Genomic DNA, 10,286 nt, shown 5'->3' on the forward strand with positions numbered 1-10,286 from the left:
GGTGAAATCCTCCTGTAAATACACCAGGAGCGTGTATTTAGAAGCAGCTGGGATATGATAGTGATCAACAGTCATTAAGACTCTAATACCCTGCTTCTATGTCTCTGAAGGCAGTAAACATTTTATGTAATCATGAATTGTGGTGAATATGCATGACCTAGGGATCAAGTGTCTGCATTGCAAGTCATTACTAAGTAAATGCAGAGAAAACAGCGAGTCTGAACACTGAAAGCATATTAAAGTCTTCCATTCTGACCGTTTTGTTCACAAAAAAAAAAAAAAAAAAAATTAAATAATAAAAATAAAAATAGGACTGTAAGACCCACATTCAATCTGGTTCCATGCACAACAGAATAAAAAAAAAATAGTTCTGTCCTTTTGTTTACTATCAAAACTTGCTCCCTTAATCGGTTCCAAGATACTATTCATTTGACTAAGGACATCTTATCATTCTCAGATAGTCTTAATTTTCTTTAAAAAGCCTTAGCAACTGGATTAACTTTTTACAAGTAAATATTAACTTATGCAAGATGTTTCTGGCTGGACTTTGCAGTTATATCTAATGAAAGTGAAAAATGACTATTCTGTATTGAAACAGACCATATTTAGGTCCTGGAATGGTATTAGCATAAAAAAAGTAATAAAACTTTGCAGTTAAGACATATTATTTAAGGCTGGTTGACACATTAACTAACACTGTGCAATACATTTATTACAGTACTTATTTATTTTTGCTATTTTATTATTATTGTTTTTATTTATTAGTAGTAGTATTTTTGTTAATGACAGTTAATAAAAAAAAATGTATTTTTAAATGTTGAAATGTACATTATCTAAGATAAACAATGCTTATGTTAACTTGTTGTAAAGAAAAAAAATAATAATAATAATTAACTGTATTCATAATGCATTCCTCAAAAACTGTTGCAGTCATACTCTGCCACATAAACATGCCTTATTAAGAAAGATAAAGGATAAGTCCTGAGACAATAAGGCTATTCCAAGAAAATGACTGCATTGTGAAAAAAACACCACTTCCCTTAAGATCACATTGAACAAATGCAAAAGCCAAATTAAATCTTTAAATAGAGCTGTGGTAATTATCTCCCCACAGGCCTCGGAAAGAACACCTCTGCCCAGCGGCTAAAGGTTGACTCCTTGATATCTTGGCTCTTGGTAAAACTCCACACATTTTATAGAGCACCTCAGAATATCTGAAAAGCAAGTCATACTCAGAATGATCCATCAGGGTGCAGCTAATAATAACACGGGACGCTGGTGTTAAAAGATGCAAATGGTCATCAAATTAAGTTTTCTCACAGTTTGATATGTCAAAAAAAAAAAATATATATATATATATAAATAAATGCAAAGCGATCTCAGAACCCATGTTCAAACCATGCATATTAAATGACATTTTCAATAAACCAGAAACTGAAGAAATTTGATTACATTTGGTTATTTAGCCGATAGTTACTTGATTTAGAATAAATGATTTTTGACCTGTACAGAAGCAGGTAAAGAGACACTTGGGTGGAAAGAAGTGAAAAGATAGAACTTTTTTTCACTTCTATATTTACTGTACATCTAAATTTAGTTCCCGTCAGTCGATCGGCCCACCAGGAAATGTTAATGTACTCGTTGTCCATTTCATCCTTGTCCCATGCTGAATGTATGATCTGACATGTAATCAAGCAGTAACACACCAGGCAGAATCAGCATCTAACCATCTAAGTGCTAACAAGAAAGAGCGAGTATTAAATGCATATTTATTTGTCCGTGCTTCTTTGACAGTCTTTAAAAAAACATCCGGCATGAAGGAGCATATTTGCCTCAATGTATTTGCTTGCGTCCTGTGTGTCCTACAGTATGAAACAGCAAGTGTGGGAGTTCTACAGTGAGGTCATTGTGTTTGTGAGCAAAGGGTGGGCTGAAGGCGCAGCCCTCTGTAATAATGTTGAGTGGTTTAGGATTAGCCTGCTGTGCTGCTAACATGCTTGCGCAAAAAGAGGTAAGCCAACATTGCACATGGCAATCTTTGCTGACCACCCACATGCACACTGTACAATACCACCATTTAAAGCTCAGAACAGCAGTTACAATGAAACCATCACGGTTGATCAACAAGTGAAAGCTACTGTTTTACATGCTAATTGTACAAATGTTAGTTGGAAGGTGCAGATAATACACATTTAAATAGTGGTAGTTTTGAGGCTAAATATCAAGGTGGAGGCTGCCAACACTAAACAGACAACTAAGACTAAACACGTTTAAAAACAAGACTGACAACATGCATTTACTCAAGAACTCAGCAGCGAGAGACAATAGATTTAATGATCTACAATCTATACAAAACTGCTGAGGGCATTTTTAGACAATGGAATGACTAGCAAACCACCACAGAAAGAAAAACATTTTTTTTGGAAGGCGTGGAATTGTGCAATATTCCTGAAAGCACAGCCCAGAGCAGTCTGATGATTGCTTAAGAACTAGACTTTCCAAGGGAAAGCACCTTGTCTGATATTATCATCAGTTCTTTACTTTTAAAGCACTGTTTTCCTGTAATGTTCAGTTCAGTACCAGGTTCTTACCCTATTTAAATGGCAGGATACCTTGAGGCTAATTATTTCCCAACTTAGGTAAAATTTTGTGTAATAACACAAGCGTACACACCTGAGCTGTTTGTTTGGCCTCGGTAGACATCATAATAAGCCTTCCATTGCTGAGTGACTTGATAAGCATTGATGAAGATCGCCAGCACCCCCACAAAACGAATGAGAGGAATCAGGGCGGTCGTAAAGAGAGCAGAATATACATTAAGTATGAAGCATCTACAAAGTTGTCAGTACACAAAGAGGATTGTGATTATGGACGAGTGTTTGTATATTTATTATAAGAAAGAACTTAAGTAAACTGGGTTTGGAAAAACATGATGGACATCCTTACAAAGCTTGCTGAATACTTTCTTAGTGGACCACAAAGACACAATGAGGACGCTGATCTCCTGAGGTTCTCTCTTTTTTGTCTTTCTCTGACTCCTTTGCTTCTATCTGAGGAATTTCTTCAAGTCAGTATTTGTTTTTGCCCTGTGTGCGGTTATGAAGTCTCTGGCTGGTATTTGGAATGGAAAAGCTTTGGGAAACTCAAACCAGGGTAATCTTGTTATGACGTGATCTGTATCAAAATAAGCAGTGGTTGCATTCTGTTCACAGGCCTGGCATTTCGCTGGCCAGACAAACAGAATGGACAAACACAGCCCGCACTCTTTTTATAGAGGAGAAATGCCACAATGTAGCCATAATAGAATTCAAAGCATGTGAAACGCTTTGTAAAATAAACAGCCCATTTTTCACTAGAATTCAGCTGATCATAATTTTTAAACATTGGCCTGGTTTAGCACAATATACTGTATATCTTCATGTACAAACATGAAACACATAAGAAACACGTTTTTATTATTAATAATAAATAAACAAGTAGACCAGTCTGTGCATATCCCTCATCTAGTTGTGATACCTGCAAAGTATCTAGCAACCAACAGTGGATTCCTCTTCAATTATGCAGCTTCGCTGGAGGTTCTTAGTAAAAGGACTATCAGGAATTTTAACTAGAAACTTATAGAACACGTCATTGAACTGAAACTGTAAAAGACTAGAGACACAAAAACAAGTCAAACACGTTCACCTAGTGCATATTTACATTGAAAAAACAATGGACTGATTGAACAGGGTCTTACAAATGTCACAGTCTGCCTAGTTTTATTCTCATTTAATTTATTTTAACCACAAAATTTACTGCAAAAAAAAAAAAAAAAAAGTATTTTTTAATAAAATATTTTTTGCTGTGTTATTGTTAATTGAACTATTAACCTATTAAAATGATTAAAAGCCATTTTAATTATTGAAATATAGCTTAAATAATGTAAATTATAAATATTTGATAAAAATATAACTATACTAATGGAATTAAACTAATGGTAAAGACTACAATATAAAATAGAATAAAAAGGAAATAGATAATAATAATAAAAATGAAGCTAATTGGCTACTCGATCCGTGGAAGTAAAATAAACTAATGAATTACATGAAAATAAAGTTTCAATAAATAATCTTGTAAATAAATAAACATGGCCCTGTTCATTTGCCCCTCAATGCGATGAAGTCGTCCTGTAACCTTAGCAAAAAAAAACAGTCCAAAAACATAATGTTTCCATTTCCGTTCTTGACTGTAGGGATGGGGTCATAGTCAGCATTTCTCTCCCTTTCAAATACGGTGAGTCGAGTCAATGCTAAAGAGCTCAATTTTGGTCAAAAACTGACCACAGTACTCCCAAGCTTTCTCTGAATCATTTAGATGTTCTTTGGCAAACTTTAAATGGGCCTTTACATATGCCTTCTGAAACAGGGGACCTTGTGGGTGCTACAGGATTTCAGTCCATTGCACAGTAGTTTGTTACCAATGTTTTGCTTGGTGACTGTGGTCCCAACTGCCTCTCACCTTTCTCACGATCATCCTTACCCCGAGAGGGAAAATCTTGCACAGAGCTCCAGACCAAGGCCGATTGAGGGTTGTTTTGTATTTCTACCATTTCCAAATAATCGCACCAACAGTTGTCTCCTCCTCACCAAGCTTCTTGCTGATGGTCTTGTAGCCCATTCAAGCCTTGTGCAGATCTACGATCATGTCTCTTACATCCTTTGACAGCTCTTTTGGTCTTGCCCATGGCTTTGGGAGCCAGAATTCTTGCTGGTTGGTAAGGAAATCAAATACTTTTTTCACTCACTAAAATGCAATCAACCTTCATATAATGTGTTTTTTTTTTCTGGAATTTTTGGTTGATAATCTGTCTCTATCCGTTAAAATAAACCTACATAAAAAGTACAGACCCTTCATTTCTTTGTAAGTGGGCAAACTTACAAAATCAGCAGGGGATCAAATAAATATTTTCCAAACATTTGACTCCTCCCAGACCGCTGAAGCCCTAAGGTACGGGAAAAGGCGAGAACTGCGGTGGCTTGTGAGGTGACATCGTTGTTTGTTCTTGGAGAGAGAGATGTTTGGATTTCATGAGTCAACTGGGAGTTTACTTGCTAAGAGCAGCTTTGAGACAGGGTGGAGAGGAGTGTCTGTAGTCTTCCCTTATCAGAAGGCTGGGGTGATACAGAACGTATGCACAGCATGTGACCTCATACACACAGAGGGGCTTAAAATAGCAAATCTTCCCGACTTACCAATAACAAACCCGACCACATACAATCAATGTAATCAGGGCAAAGAAGAAGAGTGTATATGAGATAGAAATACAGGAAATGAGCGACTATGAGCCAAAAAACTGTGCAAACATTTGAGAATTTACATTTGCAGGTGCATGAAGTGCTTATGAAAAAAATAAGCATTTTCAGTAAAGGAACTTCTATGTACAGTTACTTCCATGTTTTTCTAGTGAGTATTTACTTAGTAACAGTTTGAGGACTAATTTGTTCCCGAAAATTACCTGAATATGACGCAACCTCCTGTGAAAAATCATCCCTACTCTACTCTATTTATAATTATTAATAGGTTTACTTTGGCATAAGTAAATGTAGCGTGTGTGTGTGTGTGTGTGTGTGTTTGTGAGAGAGAGAGAGAGAGAGAGAGAGAGCACATATTCACAAACTCACAGATCTCCTTGCACCAGGCCATACACACTATGAGTGCTCCATCCAAAGCCTCCCAGCAGGATTATAACCAGAATGATGATGACCAGAGCAGGAAGTCCCCAGCTGAGCAGGAAATAGAGAAGATAGTGTCTCTCTGTGTGCTCATCATTCATCACCAATAGCTGCCAGAGGTTTATGGCCTGAGAAAGACAACACAAATGTTACTAAATAAATAAATGGAAACATTACGAACAAGCCAGATTCATAAAAAAGGATGGCTGATTAATGTTCTGATAAGAGTAGGCAGCAAAAACCAATTAGCAAATGGACATCTGTTGGTTCTATGACCTCATATCTAATTCATTGCAACATCAGCTATTAGTGCTATCAAGAACTTTCTTGGTTTATGTGTTCAGTTAGCCTGCTTCGCTTTTGGTTATTAGGTACTTCAACAGAGAGTTTAAAATCAACATCAAAATCAAGTCCTGATGTGGCACCTTCATCCATCACTATTAGCACCATAAATGGATAGGAACTGTATAGCAGCTCTATTTGCAGTGCTGGGAACTTGGATGAAAGATGCAGAGATAATAGAAGCTGACAGAATGTCGTGTTAGCTTTTGGGTGTCTAAACACTCTGCAATTTCTCTCCAGCCTCTTTTTAATTATGGAAGAGGTTGGCACTCCGGCATTGAGATTGCCCTGTTTTGCACCTTTCATTGATCAGAAGCTTCAACTGTGCCAGTATTGGGAGTCTCTGTGATCTATTCAATGGCCATTTTAGCACAGACTAAAACAAGAGACCCAATGCTTAGGAAAGAACACTTAGATCAATAGTTTTCATTGATAAAGTATATGTTTTTCAGCACAATTTTAAGGTAGGCATGGAACATCTGCACCATTTCCATTGAAGGCTGGTGACTTTTGCTCATATTTGCAGTCTGAAGGACTCAACAGCATTTCCCGAATCAGTGTTCAGATTTCAAACAGTCAGAGTTGACAAATAATGTTGTGAATGATGGGCACATGTTCAGTTTCTTTTATTTAGTCAGAAGATATAGAACATATTTGATCATTTGAGCAAGGCATATTTCTGTATTGTCTTCTAGCAATGAGGCTGTGTTTCTGTGTGAGTTTGCAGTGTTCGGAACACCTTGAAAGTCTGGTTAGTGTGTGTTCTTCAGTTGTTTAGTTTTGATTGATGATTACCAGTTTTTCTCTGAAACCATTAACAAAGTCGGTAAGTCTATGGAATCAGGTGTTTTAAAATCTGTTCAGATTTTACAATCTCTGTAGTGTATTCCAGTCTTGAGCAAATAAAGACTAAACTCACATTGTTTTAGCCCAGATTATCTTAAGGAATTGTGTTTTAGCCCCAGATTATTTTAAGGAATTGTGTTTTAGCACAATGTGTTTAGTTTTAAGTAATTGTGCAAATTAGGTACCAGTGTACCAACATAATCTGTGGTGAATGCAATTTGTACTGTGCAGTTCCGCATCATACAGATCGGTTCTGAGTTCTACATTGTAGAGGACGCAGCAGACTAGCATAATCTGACAAACTTGGCTTTATCTTCTATTTAAACTCTATTGTGGGTGGTTACTGAATAAAATGCAGATTACTTTTTATACTTAAAAAAGTGCTAACAAATGAGAAAAGTTGGTAAACAATGAGAAAAGTGCAAACAAAACAATTTTTTTCACATCCATCATCACATCAGAGAAATTACGCAAAATTTGTATTATAGGCTCATTTGTCAGCTGCTTTGAGACTCATTTGAAATAAAAACAAGCACGTTCAAATCATTCTCTCCAGGATGCAAATACTTTCCAGTCTGAATAATGATTTACCTTTTCCACCAAAGATAGCTTTTCTGTGATTTATTCCATGTGTCTTAACTCAAACTCACTTTTGCACATCAACACACTTCCATAAACATTGTGTTTACACTTTGGTCCTTCCACTACTGATGGCTCCATCCTTCTAAAACCTATTTTTGTAATTAACTGGTTAGCTTATTTTATCTTTCAACACTAGTGTATCAAGTGCTAATAGAGATTACATGCTCTATGTAAACTGCTAAACCCCTGATGTTTTTCAACTTCATTGAGGAGAACAAGATAATCCTACTATGTGAGCAAAACAGCCTTTGATTTCAAGAAGTTTCATTTAGGTGAGAGGTTCCTCCAGGGTCAGTGCTTGGTCCTATGTCTTTTCAAACTAAAGGGAGAAATACAATCCAACATGAACCCAGATGTTTGTGTTCTGTGTGGGTCTTTGAGGGATTAAAAGCCATGTTCTTTTTTTAATTTCATTAAGCATGTTAGGACCAAATCCTGTTTTTTCTTTCAGGGAACAAGACGACCTTCATAGCTTTGAGTGAGTTGACTTCCAGAGGCAGGTTTCTGTGCTTAGAAGGGATTACCGTACAAAGGAAACGAGCAGGGAAAAGGGTACAGGTCCAGCAAGATTTATAGGATGGATTTCCAAAAGGTCTTTGAACAGCTATTGCAGGCGTGTTAGAACACCTGCCTGCAAAATCTAAAACAAAAAGAATCACACGTAGCTGGAACATGTCATGCAGCACGTAATGTAAATCATGTGTTTCTGAACAGATTGAACTACTGAATCAAGCTCATTCCTGAGCCAACAATGAAAAGTTATGATGATCAAACATTTATGTAAAGAACAAGACTCTATTTAACCATCAAGACTGGTTAAAGTTGTTGTTTTGCACGCACGCAGGAAAGTATTTTGAAGAATGTTGGTTGTTGCTTGTAGCCACTGACTTCCATAGTATTTTTATCATATATACACCATCATATATACACTCACCCTCGAAGCATCCTAACTGTATGTGACTTTCTTCTTTCAGAATAATCCATTCAAATTTATATATAAAAAAATGGGCTTGCTCTTCCAAGACTTTCAATGAGGGTAAGTGGGTGTTTGATGTCAACTGTTCAGAAGACATGAAATAAAGTGTGCGCATCTGTAATAAGACTCACACGGGTCTGGGGGTGAATAAAAGCCCCCTGTAGTGTATCCATGCATTTTTGTAAGAGAAATATCAAGATTTCAAATGTAATAAACACTTTTTTTTCTAACATCTGCTGTGGGATTCTGAAGAGGTTCAGGCGAAAGATGGAAGACGTATGTGACACGCACGTGCCTCTGGGAAATGTAGTTCCTTACCTTATAAAAGGAAAACCAGTCTCCTCTTGGCTCATTGGAAATCTTTTCACATTTTTCATTACGAATCCTCGTTTTGTGCTTCTAATTCGTGAGAGGCGTTTTGTTTTGGTCTCTCTCCACGCTCATCACTAACCACGCAGTGCTTACGAACTACAACATCCGCCTGCACGTCTTCCAGTTCCCAACAGTCAACAGAAAAAAGTGTTTATTACGTTTGAAATCTGGATATTTATCTTACAAAAAAACATGGATTCGCTACAGGGGGCCTTTATTCACTCCTCGTGTGAGGGATGTTTTATTACAGATGTGTGCACTTTATTTCACGTCTTCTGAATTGTTGACAACAAACACCCGCTTACCCCACTGAAAGGCTTGAAAGAGCAAGGCCAATTTTTAATATAACTCCGACTGGATTATTCTGAAAGAAGAAAGTCACACACACCTAGGATGCTTAGAGGGTGAGTAGACGATGGACAAATTTTCATCCTCAGGGGGAACTAACCCTTTAAGTATTTTGATGTGGTCAATGCGAAAAAACCTGCTACAATGGCCACACAGTAGATGAAAAAGTAAAGTTTTACCTGTATGAGCATCCAGCTGAACTGGCTGAGGTGGAAGTAATGGAAGAAAAGGCCAACAGCAGCACAACTGTCCTCTGAGAAACTACCACCCCGGTATGCAGACACCAAGAAACAAATCTGAAAAACACAGAGTGACAGATACATCAGCAGAGGACCCTGGAGTCCTCATACAGCCGGTACACACTCAGCAGAAAACACACATTCAGATGACCCCCAGAGTCCCAGAAGAGCATCTCAAATGTCTAAGACTGTTCCTAAATCATTTATACTTATAATATTATTGATTAATATTTGAAGAGCTGACTGTTACATCACACTGCAGAATGGACAGTTGTAAAGAGCAACAGTTTACAGTAAATCATTCTGTGTGTGTCTGCTGAGTGTTTAAACAGTGCAGACAGCTTCATAAAAAAACAAAAACATATTATTAAATATTAAATAGAAAATAGAATAAAATAAAATAGTAAATATTTTGTGATTATATATTCTGACAGCTGACCTTAGAATCTAGTTTCCCATTTACAGTTAACCAACTAGGACCTTTTTGGTGTGACAAGACATAATCCAAGTCCAAGGGCCATTGTACACTTTAGCAACAGTGCAAAACCTTATCAAACAAAAACAACTGGGTAGTTTCACCTTGTCTATGACCTCTCAGAACTGTATTTGCGGACACAAAGAAAAACTGGCAGACAACTCTCATGTGCAGGGCACTAGGTAACGGTCAGGTCTTGTGAATACTGTGTCCCTTTCAATACAAACAACACAGTGTTTTTCAACTAAACTGAGCATCCCTTTTGGGAAACCCAAATTAAGGGGAAACTGTGCCTGTGGAAAACCAGTCCTGGATGCTGAGTGAAGGGAAATTTG

The sequence above is a fragment of the Carassius gibelio genome, chromosome A5 (genome assembly GCF_023724105.1).
Source record: "Carassius gibelio isolate Cgi1373 ecotype wild population from Czech Republic chromosome A5, carGib1.2-hapl.c, whole genome shotgun sequence".
NCBI lineage: Eukaryota > Metazoa > Chordata > Actinopteri > Cypriniformes > Cyprinidae > Carassius > Carassius gibelio.